At 46.3% G+C, this 19,798-nt stretch overlaps 1 protein-coding gene across 14 annotated transcripts in view; it reads right to left on the reverse strand.

The window, feature by feature from the left end:
- Positions 1-19,798, reverse strand: part of PDE8B (phosphodiesterase 8B) — a 274,090-nt gene that overhangs the window by 56,540 nt on the left and 197,752 nt on the right. The window lies entirely within an intron of this gene.

Here is a 19,798-nt window from a genome sequence, read left to right on the forward strand (position 1 = left end):
TGAAGAAATCAAAAAGAAAATGATAAAGCATTTTGAACTGAATGAAAATGAGAACAAAACTTTGCAGGAAGGGGTTAAGATAATAGTCCTAAGGTTTCTATCTTTAGAAGAGCCTATTTGTGGGGTTGGCCACTGGCTAATAGTGTCTGGGAACTTGATTTTTTGAATGTTCCCTACACTGAGACTGTTTTATCCGTGTAGGGCACTGATAACTGCTTTCTTTATAGGAAATAGGAATTTTTATATTTGTGGTTGGTTGTTATGAGAATGTCTAAAATTAAAAAGTGACCCCACCAAGTGTTGGCTAGGATGTGTGCAACTTAAATTCTCATATACTACTGATGGGAATGTACAATAGTAAAAATACTTTGGAAAACAGTTTAGCCATTTCTTAAAAAGCTAAATATGTACTGACCATATGATATAGGTATCTACACAAAAGAAAAAAAGTGTTCAAAGATTTTTACATGAATGTTCAAAGCAAATAACCAAACCTGGGAACAACTTGAATGTACATAAACAAATCAATGAACACATAATTTAAGGGACAGTAATGAACAGAATAATGTTGAGCAATAAAAAGAAATGAACTCCCGGGCTCCATCTGTGGCCCAAAGGAGTAGGGTGCCGGCCCCATATACTGGAAGTGGTGGGTTCAAACCTGGCCCTGGCCAAAAACTGAAAAAAAAAAAAAAAAAATGAACTCCTAAAATCCATGCAATTGTACACGTTAAATGGCTGAACTGTATGGGATATGAATTAGATCTCAATAAACCCATTATGATAAAGAAGCAATGAACTAATATCAATGCAACAGCACGGGTGAATCTCAGAATCATTATGTTGAGTGAAAGACGCCATAAAAAAGAGGTTCTAATTACATAAAATTATAGAAAATGGAAACAATTTTTTTTCAGACACAGAGGAATACAAAGGGGCCCAAGGAAGCTCTGGACACACTGGCAATGTTCATCATCATGATTGTAGTGATGGCTTCATGGGTGCACACATACAACAAAGCTCAAAGCGTATGCTTTAAATACGTGCAGTTTAATGCATGCCAGTTATTCCTCAATGAAGTAATTAAGAAATAAAGACTTAAGGGCGGCGCCTGTGGCTCAAAGGAGTAGGGTGCCAACCCCATATACTGGAGGTGGCAGGTTCAAACCTGACCCCAGCCAAAAAAAAAAAAAAAAAGAAAAGAAATCATGACTGAAGTGTCCAACTAAGAAGCTAGAAAGAGCCAACTAAACCAAGGTGAGTAGAAGAAATACAAGAAATAATAAGGATGGAAAGCAACAAAATATAGATTATCAATAAAGAACATTAATAAAGTCTAAAAAACTGGTTCTCCAGAAGGATCTACAACAAAATTGATAAATCTCACAGATCAATAAGAAAAGAGATGAATCAAATACTAATTTCAGAAGTAAGGCTGGGCATGGCGGCTCACACCTACAGTCCTAGTACTTTGGGAGCCAGGAGTTTAAGACCAGGCTGCACAGGAGTAAGACCCCATCTATGCAAAAAAATCAGAAAAATTAGGTGCATGTGGTGGCGCACACCTATAATCCCAGCTACCCAGGAGGCTGAGGCACGTGGACTGCTTGTGTACAGGAGTTTGAGGTTTCCCTGAGCTATGATTGCATTCTAGCCAGGGTGAGAGAGTGAGCTCCTACCTCAAAAAAAAAAAAAAGAAAGTAAGAGAGGTTATACTCCAAATCCTACAGACATTAAGAGGATGATGAGAGAATACTATGATCCAAATTATTTTTGCCAAAAAATCTGACAACCTAGATGAAATGGACAAATTATCTGAAAAATACAACTTATCTAAACTGACATAAAACCGCAAAAATGACTTTTCTTATATTTAGAAAAAATATGAAAAAAAAAAAAGATTTTGTTAGCAAAAATCTTTTTCCACATTAAAAAATTCTAGGCCTGGAGGTATTTACCTTCACAGGTGAATTCTATCCTACATTCAAAGAATCAAAAATACCAACCTATGGGCGGCACCTGTGGCTCAGTGAGCAGGGTGCCGGCCCCATATACCGAGGGTGGCGGGTTCAAACCCGGCCCCGGCCAAACTGCAACAAAAAAATGGCCAGGTGTTGTGGTGGGCGCTTGTAGTCATAGACCTACAAGTAAAAGATAAAATCACAAAAATTTTAAAGGAAAATACGAAATATCTTTATGACTTGGAGATAAGTATTCTTAGGTAGGTCACAGAAAGCAGTAAGCATAAAATATTGGTTAATTAACCTCGGGAGGCTGAGGCAGGAGAATCGCCTAGGCCCAGGAGTTGGAGGTTGCTGTGAGCTGTGTGACGCCACGGCACTCTACCAAGGGCCATAAAGTGAAACTCTGTCTCTACAAAAAAAAAAAAAAAAAAAAAAAACCAACCTATATAAACACGTTCAGGAAGAAGAGGAACTATTTTCCAGCTCATTAAAGAGGTCAGCATAATACTAACATGCAAACCCTGATGAAGACACTATTTTCAAAAAAAGAAAATTATAGACCAAGACTCCTGATAAATAGTTGTGAAAGACATGACTTTTTATGTATAAAATCCTACGCAACCTATAAAGCAACTTCTAGAATAAATCAATCAATCAAGTTCACAGGTATAAAGCTAATTTTAAAAATCCACTATATTTTTACGTCCTGGCAGCAAACATCTGGAACTCATCAATAAATTCCAGTTGTCACAACATCAGCAACATCAGAAAACATAAAATACTTAGAAATAAATTTAATAAAAATATGTAGGACTTCTGTACTGAAAACTATAAAACATTGTTGAGAGAAATTAAAGATCTAAACAGAGCTACACCCTGTTTATGAATTGGTAGGATCAATATCATTAAATGTCAATTCTCTCCAATTGATCTATGGCTTTGAGGCAATCCTAATAATGAACTCAGAAGGCCTTTTGGAGTAAACGTTGTCAAGCTAATTCTAAAATTTATATAGAAGCTGGGTGTGGTGGCTCACGCCCGTAATCCTAACACTGCCAGGCCGAGATGGGTGGATCACTTGAGCTCAGGAGTTTGAGAACCGCGTGAGCAAGAGTGAGACCCCATCTCTACTAAAAATAGAGAATGTTAGCCAGATGTTGTAGCAGGCACTTGTAGTCTCAGCTCCTGGGGAGGCTAAGGGAGGATGATTGCTTGAACCCAAGAGCCTGAGGTTGCTGTGAGCTAGGCTGATGCTACAGCACTTTAGATTGGGCAACAGAGAGAGACTCTCTCAACAAATACAAATAAAAATAAATACAATTTGTACGGAAATGCAGAGGACACAGAACGCCAAACCAGTTGAAGACCTTACTTTGAGACTTGCAGTAATTGAGAGTATGCAACTTTCATATGGATTGACAAATAGACAAATGCAACAAATTAGAGACCATAAATAGACCTATAAAAAACAGTCATTTGACTTTTGACAAGGATGTCAAAGTCATCCAACGAGAAAACCAATCCAAGAAATGGCGTTTGAATAACTAACTGGCTATCTACATGGCAAAACTTTAAGCTTGATCTTTTCTGACATACACAAAAATTAATTCTAGAAAAATCATAGACCTACAAGTAAAAGATAAAATCACAAAAATTTTAAAGGAAAATACGAAATATCTTTATGACTTGGAGATAAGTATTCTTAGGTAGGTCACAGAAAGCAGTAAGCATAAAATATTGGTAAATTAACCTTAATCAAATTAAAAACTTCTGTCCATCAAAAATACTATCAAATAAATAGGAAAGCCACACAGTAGAATGGTGTATTAGCAAAACAAATAGTTGGCAATAGTCTGACATACAGAGAACTTTGACAACTCAATAATAAAAATAACCCAATTAAAAATGGCAAAGGATTTGAATAGACATTGTACAAAAGATGAGAAACACATGAAAAATCGCTCAACATCATTAGTCATCAGAGAAGTGCAAATTAAAATCTGTACACCTAACAGAATGGCTAAAATCGCGAAGCCTGGCAGTGCCAACTGTTGGCACGGACGTGCAGCAACTGGACCTCTTACTAAATACATTTTTCTCAGGAATGTCAAATGGTAAAACTATTTGGGGAAAAGAACTGGAAATTTCTTACAAAAGTAAATTGACACTTAACCTATGACTTAGCAAGTCCACTCCAAGGTATTTTCCTAAGAGATATTCACATAAAGGCTTGTACAAGAAGGTTCATAGCAGCTTTATTCAAAATAGCCCAAGACTAGAACCCAGGTGTCCATCAGCAGCAGAGAGGATAAACAAACTGCACTACCACCCTGGGATGAATACCACTTAGAAATAAAAAGTAACAAACCCATCCACTCAAAAACATCACACTGACTGAAAGAAGCCTCACATGAAAGAGTAAATATTCTATGATTCCATTTAGATGAAATTCTACGAGACAAAACTAATCTATGGGGGGTAAGATCAGATCAGTGGTTTCCCCCGGGAATTGGGGGACAGAGATCAGTTGGGAAGAGGAAAGGGAAGTTTTTGGAGTGGTGGTGTTCTGTGCCTTTTAGGGATTTAGGTCACACAGCTGCATGCACCTGTCAAAGCTCATGCGAAAGTGCACTTACCATTGTGTATGTCTTTGGTAATTTTACATAAAATAGAAAACTGCAGTTTATACCATGCATGCTAAATCCTTTAGGGGAAAAGTAACAACATAAATAATGGAATAAAACAAAATTTATTTTAAAAAACAAGATGGATATAAGGGGATGTGATAATGTAAATATAGTAAAACGGTAAAATAGAATCTAGGTGGTGAGTGTTCAGGTGTTCACTGTAAAATTCTTGTGACTTAGTTGCATTCTTGACAATTTCCACAATAAAATGCTGGAGAAAAAAACTGGTTGGAATGTGAACTGAGGGTGAGCTTTGGTCTTTCACTGTATCTGCTTTCCATGACTTATGGAAGGTGGCTGAGTGCGCTTTATGCTGTGAGTGGCCGGGCCAGCGCCAACACTGCTGGTTCTAAGGCAGCGCTGGGAGGGCTGTGCTGAGGTCACGGAGGTACTGGCTTGATGTGACAATTGAGATGATGCCTTAGAAACACAGACAATAAATTACAGATGTCATTGTATTCTGCTTCACCGAGTTCAGACATGGAGTGGCCTTCTGGGTCTCCTTGGCTTGCCTAGCCGGCCACCAGTTCCTGTGTCACGGCAGCTCAGCAGCCCTCATCCTCCCTGTTTCCCCCCAGCAGGGACCCCCGTGATCCTTCTTCCACCTCTGAACTCACAGGACTGTCCATGCCCTGGCTACTCACTTGGACCCATTCTTTGCTCCTCCGTCCATCTCACCTCTCAGTACTCAATTTTTTGGTTAAAACATCTCTTATATCCATCTCTGCTCTGATTTAAGATGGGACCACACCATATATACCTCGTAGCTTTTGTTTCCATATAGCGGAGCACAGTCCGCATGATGTAATTAAACTAGAACAGGCTGTCTTATTCCTACTGCGGAGCTCATCAAGTAAGCACCTTGCTAGTGATTAACTTGTAACATGGGATGTCGGTAACTTAATTATGAATAATTTCAGATAATCTAATTTAGTCTGAATGTATTAGTCACCCACCCAGCACTGCATGAGGAGACAGTGAAAGCTGCCTGGCATGACCTGAGCAGTTGGACCCCTGGGTGAGGGAGTGCTGGGTGGTGGGATGCAGCAGCGGGACCCCCAAAGACAGAAGCCCACTGTGATGGGGACGTCCATGGGAGAAACTGGACTTTTAAACCTCCCTTTGGATAAAGGACGTATCTGGGAACCAGAAGAAAGACCAATATGGAGCCAAGATGCTGAGCCACCGTGAAGGGAGAATTCATCGTGGGAAGGGGCGCCGTGTCACAGGAGGGTCCAGGGACCCAGCGCTGGGACTCTGAGTCACCTGCAGAGACCTCACAGGCAGTGAAAGTCTTTGAGGTGGAAACAAGAGCTCCAAGTGTGCTCCTGGGGACATGACTCCGGCAGGGGCTACAGGATGGATTGGGAGAGGAGCAATGGCTTTAATTAAGTGATTCTGGAGGCAGAAGTGAGATGGATTTCAAAGACCAAACACTCAATCACACGTTCATCTCTAAATGGGATGACAAAGGTCAAGTTTTCTCCAGGAACTCAAAGGACTTCCACACTTGAAAACCCTTATTCTCTCATCACCAAGGCCATGCCCAGCCTCAGTGGCCCCAGCCAATGAGTTGTTGCCAACAACCACGCACCAGAGAGATGGCCGGGGTGGCCGGTTTGTGAACGAGAGCAAGGGGCAGGCTGTTTACACCAAATGCTACACACTCGGATGATTCACCCAGGTTGGTGACTCAGTGCTGTGGGAGCCTCAGGACGATGCAAACCTTCCCAAGCTACCAGTTGGTTATTTTCAAAATTGAAGGTCAAGGTCACTACCAGAAAGACTAGCTGGAAAAGTGTGCTTTATACCTCAGATTAGTTCAACCACAGAGAGGGCTGCTCTTCCACACCACCCACTGCACAGGGGGCTGGCCAAGTGTCTGCTTCTCTGCTCTGTGCCCCTGACCCAAGAGGGATACAGAGCACATCCCAGACATTAATCAAAATGCTGCCCACCTTCAGGAGCCAGGGAAGGAGGAAATGAGCTCCAAACAAAAATCCACAACAGCATGAGACAAGTTTTTTCCTTCTTTTTTATGAAAAGATGCTTGTTTTCTTGGGAAAGCCATGTTTTAACATTCTCTCTTCTTTGTAAGTTTACAAATCAGTAGGCATCATCTGAAAAGAACTTTTAAAAGGTCTTTTCCCCAGCAGTTTCACCCTCTGGCTCTAGTAGAAGCGGATGAGTTGAGAGGCCCACCAGGACCTGGGCCCCTTGGTCACGCTCAGCTTCTGCCTCTGGAGGGCTTACTCTAGCCTTGGCCCTGCACCATCCTCTGCACAGAGACCCCAGGAGACACTGGCATCAAAGGTCCCTTGCTGGGAGGTACCAGCCAGGAGCAAGGCCTAGAACCCTGAAGCCCCAACCCTGTTGTTTAGATGTTTCGAAGATGTTGTAGTTTAATGCCACTTTCTTTAAATTCCTAGCCTAGGGTACAACTCTGGGGCCACTGTTCAAACAATTCCCTCTGAATAATAACTGATGTATCAAAAGACAAAGGCACACACACAGGTATCACGCGGGCTGCGTTCCCACAGTGACGAATTCCCCAAGTGCAGGTGCTGAGGTTCTCAGGCCCTCAGGAAGGGCCACTGGTGACAGTATAGGGGTGGGGTCTCTGCTGACATCCCTGCCTGGGTCTGGAGAGATCCATCCACACAGCTCACCGCCCCCCCGGGCTCAGGCCCACCCACAGCTGCTGCCACTTGGCTCCTCCCCGAATGGGGCCACACACTCGTTCACCGTGACAGTATTCTCCAGGGACACGAGGGGATGTCACCCTTCAATTGCTCATGCACAACGCTGTGCTTCTGTGGCTCCTGGGGGCCCAGCAGTGACAGGCAGAGAAACAGACTTTGGGTTTGGGTGGTATGGAGTCACAAGGATGATGCTTGAAGATTTTTTAAGCAGAAGTTCTCATAATCTAAAGGGGGGCTGGGTAAAGTTCTCAAATTTAAATTGAAATATAAAACGATATAAGTCACACTCACCCTGTTACTTCCCCTACCTTATTTCACAGCCATAAAATACGTTAATGTGGAAGAGAAACCAAAAACCCATCAGCTGAGTCAGAACACAGGGCCTGGGATGTAGATCATGGAATGAATTTTTGTTGCGCGTGTCCCAAATCTCACTGTAATCAGGTCACAAAGTGTCTGCAGGTCAGGGCCCACAGACAGAGAAGCTTCCTGAAACCAGTCTGAGGAAGAGGAGTGATTGCCAGAACGCTGTCCACCCTCAGGAGTGGCCCCTGTGTTCCAGGCTCCGTGCCAGGTGCCAGTGATGCAGCTGAGAACACCAGCAGGACCCCGTCCTCATGGGGAGCAGCTTCTCCCAGCTCAGCCTCCTCCCAGGCCAGTGCCCACCCCACGATTTCAGTGCCTCTCTTTCTGGGGATGCCAACATTCATCCCAGGAGGAAGGTCCAATGATGTAAAGACATGGTTCCAACCCTGGCAAGTCCACGGTGGCCTGGTTCTCCTTGTGATAATCAGACACCCTTTCTTGGGTTTTTGTCCAACCACACTTGTCTCTCTCAAAAATACCCAGCAGGAATCCTCCACAGGCTGACATAACCCGCTCTCACTGGGGGCGACCCTCAGAGGCTGCCCTCTTCAGCCTGGTGGTTCTAAACCTTGGCGGTACACGGGCAACCCTCATGCCCAGCCTGTGCCCCAGGCCCATCCCATCAGAGCCTCTGGAGTGCAGCCGTCACTGTTCTTTTGGGTTAGTTTGTTAACACTCCAGGTCATACCAACGTGCCAGCCTTTCCACGTTCCTCATGAGTGCCAAAGGCTGCAGCGCTGGGGGTGGACTCGGACCTTCCTCCTGCAGGCATGCCGCAGTCGCACAGGTGCCGTGCTCCCCAGGAACTACAAGCTGCCTCGTAGGTATCTGCCTCCTGCTTGCTGTGTACCTCCTGGACCAACATCAGTGAACAGACACTTAAATTCCTCTCAATACAGTTCCGGCAGTGTGAAATCTCCCCGCAAACCTCTCCTGAACCCAAAGCAGCTGGGGAGCAGGCTCCCTGTGCCGTAGTCTGGTCCGGGCTTGGTGGGGAGAGCTCAGTAAGCACTTGTGGAGTGAATGGCAGCCCGAGCCTGGGCCCTGTTCCCCCCACTCCCTCCTGCCAACCCCCAAGTACATACGGTGCCCCTGTTCAGCCTCCCATCCCACAGCCATCCTACTTGAGTAACAAGGACACGTGTCATTTAACCCACCCTCACATTGTGACTCTGGGTTTGGGGCAGGCTGAAGCAGAGGAGCAAAGGGGTGCTATCTGCAGCTCCTCAGCTGGACGCTGGGATTCCGCCCTGAAAACTCAGCCTTCAGCAAGTCAGGGAGAGACGCTGCCTGAAGAACCTCCAAATTCCTCCTCCTCCGCGCTTCTTCCAGCAGGGACACTGGAGGAGACCACACTCCCTGGAATTTTGCTTTTAGAATTTATTTAAATGTGGCATCACCAAGTGAAGGCCCAGCCCCTCGGCTGCTCTCCTAAGGATGCACATGGCCCTGCCTCTGACTGAACCAAAAGATCCTTTCAGGTGAAGGAGAAGTGGCCCGGTGGCTGGGCCTCCCAGGTGATGGGAAGAGGCTGCTGCTGTGACAACAGTGTCCCCACACACTGGGCAAGCCTCACCCTGCCTGGTCCTGGGGTCAGGTGTGCCCAGGACCTTCTCAAGTGCTGGCACTCTGGGGGTCCAGTTTTCTGTAACAGAGGCCTGAGGCTCCCCTGCGGCCAGGACAGCCGGCCACCTCACTCTCCTGGCCTCCACTCCATGCCTCCAAACTTCCCTCCTCCACTTCCTTCCATGGCGCGTCACGTAAACGGGCCCATGGGCATGTTTTGATCCACTTCAGTCCACACACCCACCAGGGCTGGCTCTGGACCCTGGAGTGCCTGGAGCCAGAGTATGGACTTCAGAGGACGCCAGGCCAAGGCCAGCGGGCAGCTGGGCCCCAAATGCACTCCCAGCTCAAGCTCCCCCAACACATGCAGGGACCCAGCCCAGCCTGCTCACCCTCCTCTCTCACCTGCCTCCAATTACCTTTTTGCTTTTGCAGGGGGAGTCTGTTCCCCACAAGGACATATTCTATCCACCATTCCAACATGCCTTAGTGACCACCTCCTCCAGGAAGTCATCTCTGAGCTTCCTGAGTGAAGGAAACGGTTCTCCTGTGCATGCTCTGAACATGTGCTTCTGTTTCCTTTATCACCATATCACAAACTCCTGTAGGGGTGGAAGCCTGCTACATATGCCCACCTCCAGCCTCAGTTTTCTCACCCATGACAAGGGGATCCTAGTGTCTACCTCACGGAGCGGTGGTGCGGCTTAGAGGAGTCATGTGTGAAGTGTCTGCAGGGTGAGGACTACAAAGCACCGACACAACACGTCTTAGCATGACCACTCACACAGACGTTCCACTGACGAAGATCTGCTGAATTCAGCAGTATCAGTGGGCTGTGGTACTCAGGGGACCCAGGCGGGCAGCTGCCCTTGGTGGTCCAGTCGGGCAGAGCAGGGCTAGTGTGGTGCCAAACCTGCTCTGCCGTGGGGTGAGGGGTGGCTGGGAACAATCACAGAGGAGACACCTGACCTGGGTCAGAGGGGAAGGAGTCCTCCAGGAGGACAGGAGGGAGGAACGGCAGGCTGGATGAAGGGAACAGTAAGTCCACACACACAGCTGTGACCAAGCCTGGCGCGCTCCAGGAACTACAGCAGCAAAGTGGCTGCGGACGAGGGGAGGGCAGTTGGAGTGTGTTCCTTAAAGACCCTGACGACTGCTCAGAGGATGGGCCGCCACTGGTGAGCCTTCAGAGTGAGGACTTGCACTGTAAAGGTTTAACCTCCAGCTTGCTGAAAATGTAAAAGGAGCCAAATAGAGGTTTATGAAAATGTTTACTGATATAAAAGCAGAGGTCAATAAATTATGGCCCAGAGGCCAACCACCTGCGTTTGTGAATATAAATTCACTATAGCCCGGCCTCCCCCATTCATTTGCAAACCATCGAGGGCTGTTCTCCCAATGCAAGGCCAGCCAGAGCTGAGTGGAGAGTTTGTGACAGAGAGACCATAAAGTGCTGAAATGTTCACTGTCTGGCCCCTTAGGAAAATCTTCCCAATTCCTGGTATAAAGGACGTATAACACATTTCTAAATGCTAAAATATAACATACTCTTGGTTGTAAAGTCCACATACCCATTTGATTTGCAATGTTTTTGCAGATTTTTGCTGACTTCCTGTATCAGCAGCCAATTTATTTACAAGCAGAGTTTCGACATGAATGTTTGTTGATATTTTCATTTACGTTAAGAAGGAAGAAGGAAGGCAAGTAACAAAGACGTACACAGAAATTTCACTCGTTTGTCAAAGATCTGAGCAGCATCTTTGTTGAATCAAATAATAGTTTTCAAATACCAGAAAAATACTTCTGTAACTTGTGCTATTCTCAATGAAACTAGTTAGACACAATACACATTGATGTTTATTCTGTATTATTCTTTTATCCATCACTTGAAGAGAAAAATTAATGAAAAAATAAGTCCTGACTTGTATTGTTTTCCAATTTCCTTCTAAAAACACTCCCACTGTGGCTGTTTGAAGCTGAACGTGTGACGGTGGGGGGGGGCTTAGCACAACTAGCTCCATTTTGTTGCTGACCCCCTGCACATCTGCTTAGTTTCACACAGAGGCTAAAAGAAAGGTGACAACCATCTCTTCCCCAAAACTAACTCCCAGGGAGATAAAGTAACAATGTTATGTTAAAGATTTATAGAAACATCCTGACCTGATCCTTGCCCTCCAGAGTTATTCCTGACCAAGAATAAAGAAGTTTTACAACCTACTCAGACATTCACTGAGCACTAGATGTCTGTGGTCCTTAGTTACTTCTTACAATCCAACCTCTCTTCCCCTTCCCTTAAGATAAAAAGGAGCTCTTAATGATATCGGCTTAGGAAAAGATCTTTATGAAGAAGACCCCATTGGCAATTGCGGCAACCCCCAAAAACAAATAAATGGACCTGATCAAGCTAAAAAGCTTCTGCACAGCTAAAAATCTAACAGCTAAAGCAAACAGACAAGCTTCAGAATGGGAGAAGACATTTGCATGTTATGAATCTGACAAAGGCCTAATAACCAAAATCTACTGAGAATTCAAACTAATGGATATTCCTTTTTTTTTTTTTTTTTTGTAGAGACAGAGTCTCACTTTATGGCCCTCTAGAGTGCCATGACATCACACAGCTCACAGCAACCTCCAACTCCTGGGCTTAAGCGATTCTCTTGCCTCAGCCTCCTGAGTAGCTGGGACTACAGGCGCCCACCACAACGCCCAGCTATTTTTTGGTTGCAGTTCAGCTGTGGCTGGGTTTGAACCCGCCACCCTCGGTATATGGGCCGGCGCCTTATCGACTGAGCCACAGGCGCCGCCCGAGAATTCAAACTAATGAACAGGAAAAGAACAAACAATCCCATTTACCACTGGGCAAGAGATATGAACAGAACCTTTTCCCAAGAAGACAGAAAAATGGCCAACACGCACGTGAAAAAATGCTCATCGTCCCTAACCATCAGAGAAATGCAAATCAAAACCACCCTGAGATATCACCTAACCCCAGTGAGAAGAGCCCATATCACAAAGTCTCAAAGCTGTAGATGCTGGCATGGATACAGAGAGAAGGGAACACTTATACACTGTTCACTGTTGATGGGATTACAAACTAATAGAGCCCTTTTGGAAAGAAGTAAGGAGAATCCTCAAAGAGCTAAAAGTAGACCTTCCATTTGATCCCACAACCCCACTATTAGGCATCTGCCTAGAAAAAAAAAATCATTTTACCATAAGGACATTTGCACTAGAATGTTGACTGAAGTTCAATTACAATTGCCAAGATGTGGAATCAACCCAAGTGCCCATCAACACGTGAATGGATTAATAAACTGTGGTGTGTGTGTACCATGGCATAGTATTCAGCCATAAAGGAAGATGCAGACCTTAATCTTTTGTATTTACCTGGATGGATTTGGAGAACATCCTCCTAAGTATCACATGAAAGGAAAAGCAAGCATCCAACGTACTCAGTACGAAACCAGTAGCTGAGTCAGTGCATACCCACACAAGAAAAAAGACGCAAACTCGAGTTGGGGGGGGGGGAGTGGAAAGAACAAGGGGCTTTGGTGAGTTGTCCCCTCACAGGCACAACGCGGGGCATATGGCACACCTCCCAGGGGAAGAGCTCAGCCACAACTGGGACTTCACCTGACAAAGGCAAACAACGCAGCCTAATCATTTGTAGCCATACACTAATCTGAAATGTAAAAAAAGGGACCTACAGTTCATGCGAACTCGAGGTGGTTCTCTGTGACACGGGCCTGCCGTCTCCTTGGTCTGCTAGCATTCCAAATAAAAGTTGTTTCCTTGCCCCAAGGACTTGCCTCTAGAATCACTGACTGTCTCGTGCTAAGTGGTATGAGCTTGACCTCAGTTACAAATGCAGAGTTGTAACGATGTGGCAGTGGCACAACTTTAGGTAGTGTTTGCACAACACACACAACCCATGGTGTGTAACCTCAAGAGCACAGATGACTGTAAAATGTAGTAATGTGGATTTTGAAACAAAAAAATTTAATTGCACGCTAATTTAGTTTAACTGACTCACAACATTTCAGAAAATTAATTAGTTTTCACAAATGGCTATGAACTGGCTCCAGTTCACGGGGCTTGGAAGCAGAAAGGGCAATCACGAGGGAAGCAGAGGACAGCCTGATGCCAGGACGGCTGCAGCGAAGCAGCAGTGGGGTGGAGACGAGGGCGTGGACGGAGTCGGAGCTCTAACGAGGACGCCATCTTCAGAACTCAGTGGCTTCTAGGTGCAGGGGGCCCAGGAGAACAAGGACACTAACGGCGGTTCCCAGGCCGAGGATGAGCTGGCTGAGCGCACACGGCCAAGTCGGGGATTATATTCCAGCAGGAGGAGCCGTGGGGAGAGGCTCCCGGCTTCTGCCTTGTGTCCTCCACTGGGGCAAACTGCTGGGAGGCCCCTGGTGCTCACTGACTGGATGGCGACCGCTGAACGGATTCCTTAACATGAAGTGAGTAATTCCTTCTGAGGAGACAGCTACCAATGGCTGCTTTGGAAAAGAAAATTTCCAGAGAGTGCTACCACTCATTAAAAAAAACTGGTAAATAAGCAAAACTTTAACAAAAGTCAGGTCTATTAGTACAAGTTTCCAGGGAGCAGAAACTTGTGATAGTCGGAATGACACAGATGATGTAAAAGTGCAGCCTTTGGATTTCAGTTAAATTTAGAGGGGGAAAAAAAATCCCTCCTTCCAAAGGTTAAAATAGTACCTCCTCTTTAAATCCTAATTGTCTTGAATGCATTAGAGACACAGATAACGCTCATTTTTAAGAAATAGCTCAGATATGTCTGTTTCCCAATCCTTACCAAACCTATCTTACTTTTCCTAAGTCAAACTCATTTTCTTCCATGTTTAGGCCTCTGGTATTGAGGTTCACCGAGTGGGGCTCCCCCGTGGAGCAGGCTGTAGTGTACCTGGCATTGATGGCTTCCTGCAGAGGGAGACCACTTCCGCCTCAGACTTCCCGCTCTCTGCCCCGCCCTTCCCGTCCTCCACCTCCGGCCTGTTCACAGACCAAGAGCTCTAACAATGTCTCCTGACATGGGTGAGAGAACAGGATGAGAGAACAGACAGAACAAAGAAACCCCATCATCATGCGGGGCACACAACCCTGGGCCTGCTGTCCTGTTGGCCAGGAGGGCCAAGCTTCTCGGCCAAGGTCAAGAGCTCCTGTGTCTACTGCAGCTAGGCACCCTCTTCCCCGGCCGTGCTCAGCACAGGTGCACGTGCCCAGAATTCATCAGCCAAGTGATTCCTTCTCAGCTTCAGACCTCTGGGGCTTCCTAAAACCTATCGTGACCAGCTTTGGCAGCTGCCACCACTGCCAGTGTGATGCTGTCTCTCCTGCCTGAGAGCACACAGTCCCCTGGCCAACCTTCAGCATCACAGCCTGCCTGCTCTTCTCTGCCCTGAGCTCCTGCTAGTCTCCTTCCCACTGCATATCAGGTCCTCCGCTCACGTCTACTTGGGGTTTGGCTGCTCAGAGTGTGGTTTCTCAGGGAAAAAAATGCGGTTTTGCAATATCGGCCTTTCTTGAAATAGCACCTTGTAAATATGTACTAAAGCTAAATGGAAAACTTTGGACAATTTTGTTTATTAACTTTACCAGATATATCAACAGATATTTGGAGGCACCTGCTGTGATTATGGTACATGTGTGCACCCTCTGCATCATAATATATGCCAAGTACATGAAATCCTTTTCTAAATGTGACCAGCCACTTTCCAAGGTAACCAGTTACCCTCAGATGTGTGCCTTGGAAGAGTGTAGCAAAGGTTCTTTGTAACACCACACAAGTCATATATTGGCTACATACAGATCAAAACATGAAGCCGTGCGTTGTGGAGGGCACCTGTAGTCCCAGCTACTCGGGAGGCTGAGGCACGAGAATCTCTTAACCCCAGGAGTTTGAGGTTGCTGTGACACCGTGGCACTCTACCCAGGGTGACAGAGGGAGACTCTGTCTTAAAAACCTCTACCTGAAATAACAATTTAGGATAAGACAGAAACTGTATCTTTAGTTTCCTATGCCTTCCAAAGGTTATTGTGTTAAGGAATAAAAACTAATTTTCAAAATAATTTCCTGATGTCTTCTGAGCATACATAGTAGGGAATACAAAGAGACAGAATCCAGTCCCTGCCCCCAGCTGATCCAAAGCAGAGGAAGATCAATGGTCCAATGGGTGATGCAGAGAAGAAGTGTCACTGTCACCTCTTTGGGGGTAGGGACATAGGCTGGCAGATTTGGAAAATGTCTTAGAGGAAGGAGAACTGAGTCCTAAAAGACCAGGCAGCAGCAAAGGACCCACAACCCTTCAAAATATATAACAGACCTTACATATTAAAAATCTAGGACAGATTCGAAAACTTGTTTTTATCATTTGGCAGTAAGCAGAAACAAGTAATTTCACGAGCCTTGCTCCTCGTTCCCTGTACAGCAGCCCTCTCCTCTTCATCTAGCTGAGAAAGGAGATACCAGACTCTCCTGGCGTCAAGAACCATGTTTTTCCACAAGATTGAGGAAAAGGTTACAAATCACGAAATGGCCCATCAGCCAGGCCACCTTCTAAGAGGGAGAGGGTGGGGAACAGAACTTGGTATGTGTGGGAAAGGCAAGGCCTGGGGGCTGTGAGGGCCGAGGACACGCCCCAGAAGTGGCCAGTCCTTCCTAAGGACTGCGTAGGAAAACGTAGATGGTCTGGAGGCCTACAGGAGGCTACAGGAGATAGGATCTGGGAAAGAAGGCAAACGAAGGAAGGAGGAAGGAGGTACAACACAGGCTGTCCTGGAGGGCTGAGCACAATTACAGGGTCTTTGGGTCCTTGAGGGTACAGGTGGCAGTAAGCAAAGTCCAGCTGGAAAGGACAGAAATCAACCAAGGATGCTTGGTGCAGCAGCCTGCCAGTCACATTCAGACTGCACACCTGCCCAGAGGGGCCAGAAGCCTGGTAAGAACCATGAGGCAGCCTCCTCCTCCCACAGGAAGAAACTCTCACAGCTGTGAACTGGTGGCTTTGCTCTTTCCCACAAAAGGAGAAGAGGTCATCTGATCAGGGGAGGATGGCTGTGTCCTTTAACCAGCCATCTCAATGCATGGCTAAAGAGTCTCTAAAAATGTGTGGTCTCTCTGAGAATAAGCTTGTCCCACTTTGCTGCCCAGACACTGCAGGGATGGTGATGGTGTCTGGACACTTAAAGGCCACACATCCCGCTTCTGCTCTGCTTCTTGAGGGCTGTGACATCCCCCTGCCAGAGCAGGTGCAGCAGGGCACTGTGCTGGCGTCCCCCACTGTCCACTCGAGAGCTCTCTCTTCCCATGGCAGCATGAGAATGACGGAAAGGAGCCCACATTTCCCCAAAGACATTCCCTAAGGGGAAAGGCTGTCCTGGGCCTGGGCAAGGGGTCACACCATTGCTCCCTAGAGGTCAGTGAGTCTGGACCACTGGCAGAACCTAGATGGCACGTATAGAGCAGCAGCAGCCTCTGCCACCTGTGAAGGCCAGTTGAGGGGAAGCTGTGATAGGATTTGGCAGGACAGGCAAAGTCCAGGCTGCACTGTCCAATAAAAATGCTGTACAAACCACACATGCAAACTCATAGGTAATTTAAAATTTTCTAGTAGCCACATTAGAAAAAGAGTAAGAAATGATCTAACCCTCACAGCTTAAGCATTAGGGTCCTAAAATGCCTCCTTTTCCCTGTGAAAGGCTTGAAGTTCCACAGTGGGAGCCACACATCTAGACTTGGGTTTCAATCTTGTAAAAAGGCAAAAGTCTCAGGGGACCTAAGTCCTCACATGTCAGTCCACATCAGCACAAAAGGATAGAGCCGGGCTTTGAGACAGGCCCTAGGGGTTGATGTGAAGCAAAGGGAACCCAAGGAATGTGAGTACTGTGAGGAGATGGGAGTGCTTCTTGGGGTCTGGGCAGACTGTCACTTGTCTAAGAAAGGGGGGCATCCAAAAAAGATTATATTTAAGAAATGGGATTGGTAAACTTTTCCTGTAAAGGGCCAGATAGAAAATATTTGGGCTTCGCAGATCATGAGGCCTCTGTTGTAACCACTCAGCTCTGCCACTGTGGTGTGAAAGCAGCCCAGGGGCTACGCACACGGGAGGGAGGCTGTGTTCCAATAAAATTTTATTTACAAGTTTGGCCCCTGAACAACCCCCAGTCTCCCTGGACCCTGGAGTTGGTGCTTCTCCTGAGGTGAGTTCACCCTTCCCCCTGTGCTGCTGTCTCTGTATGGTGTGTGCCAGTCTGGGGCCCCCATGGCTTTGGGGGCAGACAGTTTATGTCCCTGGTGCCAGCACAGGACAGGTATTTAATATGTATGTGGGGAGAAAGCACAAATGTGGTACAGGAGGGACGATGTTTACAACAGACAGACATCGCCAAACATTCCCAGCATCTTTGTTTGAATTATAAAAAGCTCCAGAGCTCATGTAGGAAAAGAGATCTTTGCTGATGACAAGCACCACTGGGAAACAGCAGCCCGGCTCATGATTTCAGTCCTTGTTAAAATGCAAACTCAGGGCTGATGTTGACGTCAGGACTAAACCCCGGAAAGCAGCTCCACTAAAACTGCCAGCAGACAGGAGCCCCCCCACCCCCCCCCCGCGCAGACCCCACTGCTTCCCATCAGCTGCCTGCTACGAGGCGGAAGAGCACTGTTGCTGGCCAGAGGGACAAAAATGCTTTGTTACTGGAAAATCCGAGTGCCTCTGTAGGCCTGTGCTGCACCATTAGGTGCTAAGGGCTTGCCTGCTCTCCTGAGAGGAAGGAAGAGATAGGGCTGGCAGGAGGCCAGGACTGAGACCCCCACTTCATTCTAGCTAACCAACGTCTTGGGGCCTCTAGGTGCCAGGCAGCAGAGCACGAAGAGCAGCACCCCAGGGCCCTGCTAGCAAGGAGAAGACTGATAACGGCGGGGGTTTGGGGGCCCTGAGCACAGAGGTGGCATTTCATACATCTTGGGCTGGGCCATGAAGGACAGGTGGGATTTGGGTACATGGAATTCTGGGCGGCTGGTGACAGGGAGATTAGGATCCCCTTCATCCAGTGGGAGAGTGGGGGAGGCGGGAAAGGAGGAGTACGGCTGAACTGCTGGGGGAAGTGTCTCCTTGATTCTGCACGTGAACTGTGCCTGGCTAATTTCTGGCATGAGAATGAATGAGCCACGTGGGCCTGTCCCTCTCCTGTGGACCCACAGCCCAGAAACTCCAGTGTGCACCACTTGTGTTCAGAAGTCTGTCTCTAGGGACACCAGGTTTTCCTGGCCCTTTCCTTCCACTCAGGTCACTACTCACACAGAAATCAGCCTCAACTTCAACTTACTTGCTGGAACAGTATTTTCCTCTACGAAAGCCTATTTTTTCCTTTCCCAGAGGCCTCCAAGGTCTTGCTTCCTGTGGGACACTATGGTAGTGATTTTCAACTGGTGTGCCATGAAAATATTTAAAGATCATTAATTCAATTATTTTCAAAAGAAGTTCAAAGCATAGTAAGTATATATATTTTTTCTAACTTTTTTTTAAATCAACATAATTTAAGTGTGCTATGAAAGTTTAACTATAGGTTCAAGTGTGCTGTGAGATACAAAAGGTTGAAAAACACTGCTGTATGGTGTTAACTGAAAAGTTCTGGATTCAGATGAAATTCTCAGGGCTGAAGAAAGCATTTTATGTTGAACTAAATCTTATGGAAAAAGCACACAGACATGGATCCCCTTAATCCCCTTAATGCCCCAAGACAACCAACAGAAAGGCCTTGATGGATTTGCTAGACACACTCCCGCTGTCTTCTGACTGTCCCCACCCCGTCACCACCCCACGGGCACATCTGATCTCTTCCCACCCAGCACTTCACAAGTCTCTGCCACCCAAAATGGATCATGCCCCGGAAGCCCTTGAACACCCTATGAAACACTGTCCCATATTTAAAATCTTCATCAAATTCAAAGGCCATATTTTGTAAGTTTTCAAAAATAAACCATTAGTAATTATGTTTGTTGCACACCTTTTAAATCAATAGGTTGTATAGAAGGAAGTAAGAACACACATAATCCAGTAGTAAAAGTGTAAGTCAAATAGAAAAAAAAAATCAATACCAATGTTCTCTATTATGAAAGTGCCTTAAAAAGTTTTTGAATAGGCCAGGCCCAGTGGCTCACACCTGTGATCCTCGCACTCTGGGAGGCCGAGGAGGGTGGATTGCTTGAGCTGAGTTCAAAACCAGCCTGAGCAAGAGTGAGACCTCCATCTCCACTAAAAACAGGAAACAAAACTAGCCACGTGTGGTGGCTTGTCTTGCAGTCCCAGCTACTCGGGAGGCTGGGGCAAGAGGATCGCTTGAGCTCAGGAGTTTGAGGTCGCTGTGAACTATGATGATGCCACAGTACTCTATTGAGGGCAACAGAGTAAGACTCTGCCTTAAAAAAAAAAAAAGAAATAGAAAAAGAAAAAAGTTATCGAATAGAGCAATTTATCAAAATTCT

This window comes from Nycticebus coucang, chromosome 1 (assembly GCF_027406575.1).
Source record: "Nycticebus coucang isolate mNycCou1 chromosome 1, mNycCou1.pri, whole genome shotgun sequence".
Taxonomy (NCBI): domain Eukaryota; kingdom Metazoa; phylum Chordata; class Mammalia; order Primates; family Lorisidae; genus Nycticebus; species Nycticebus coucang.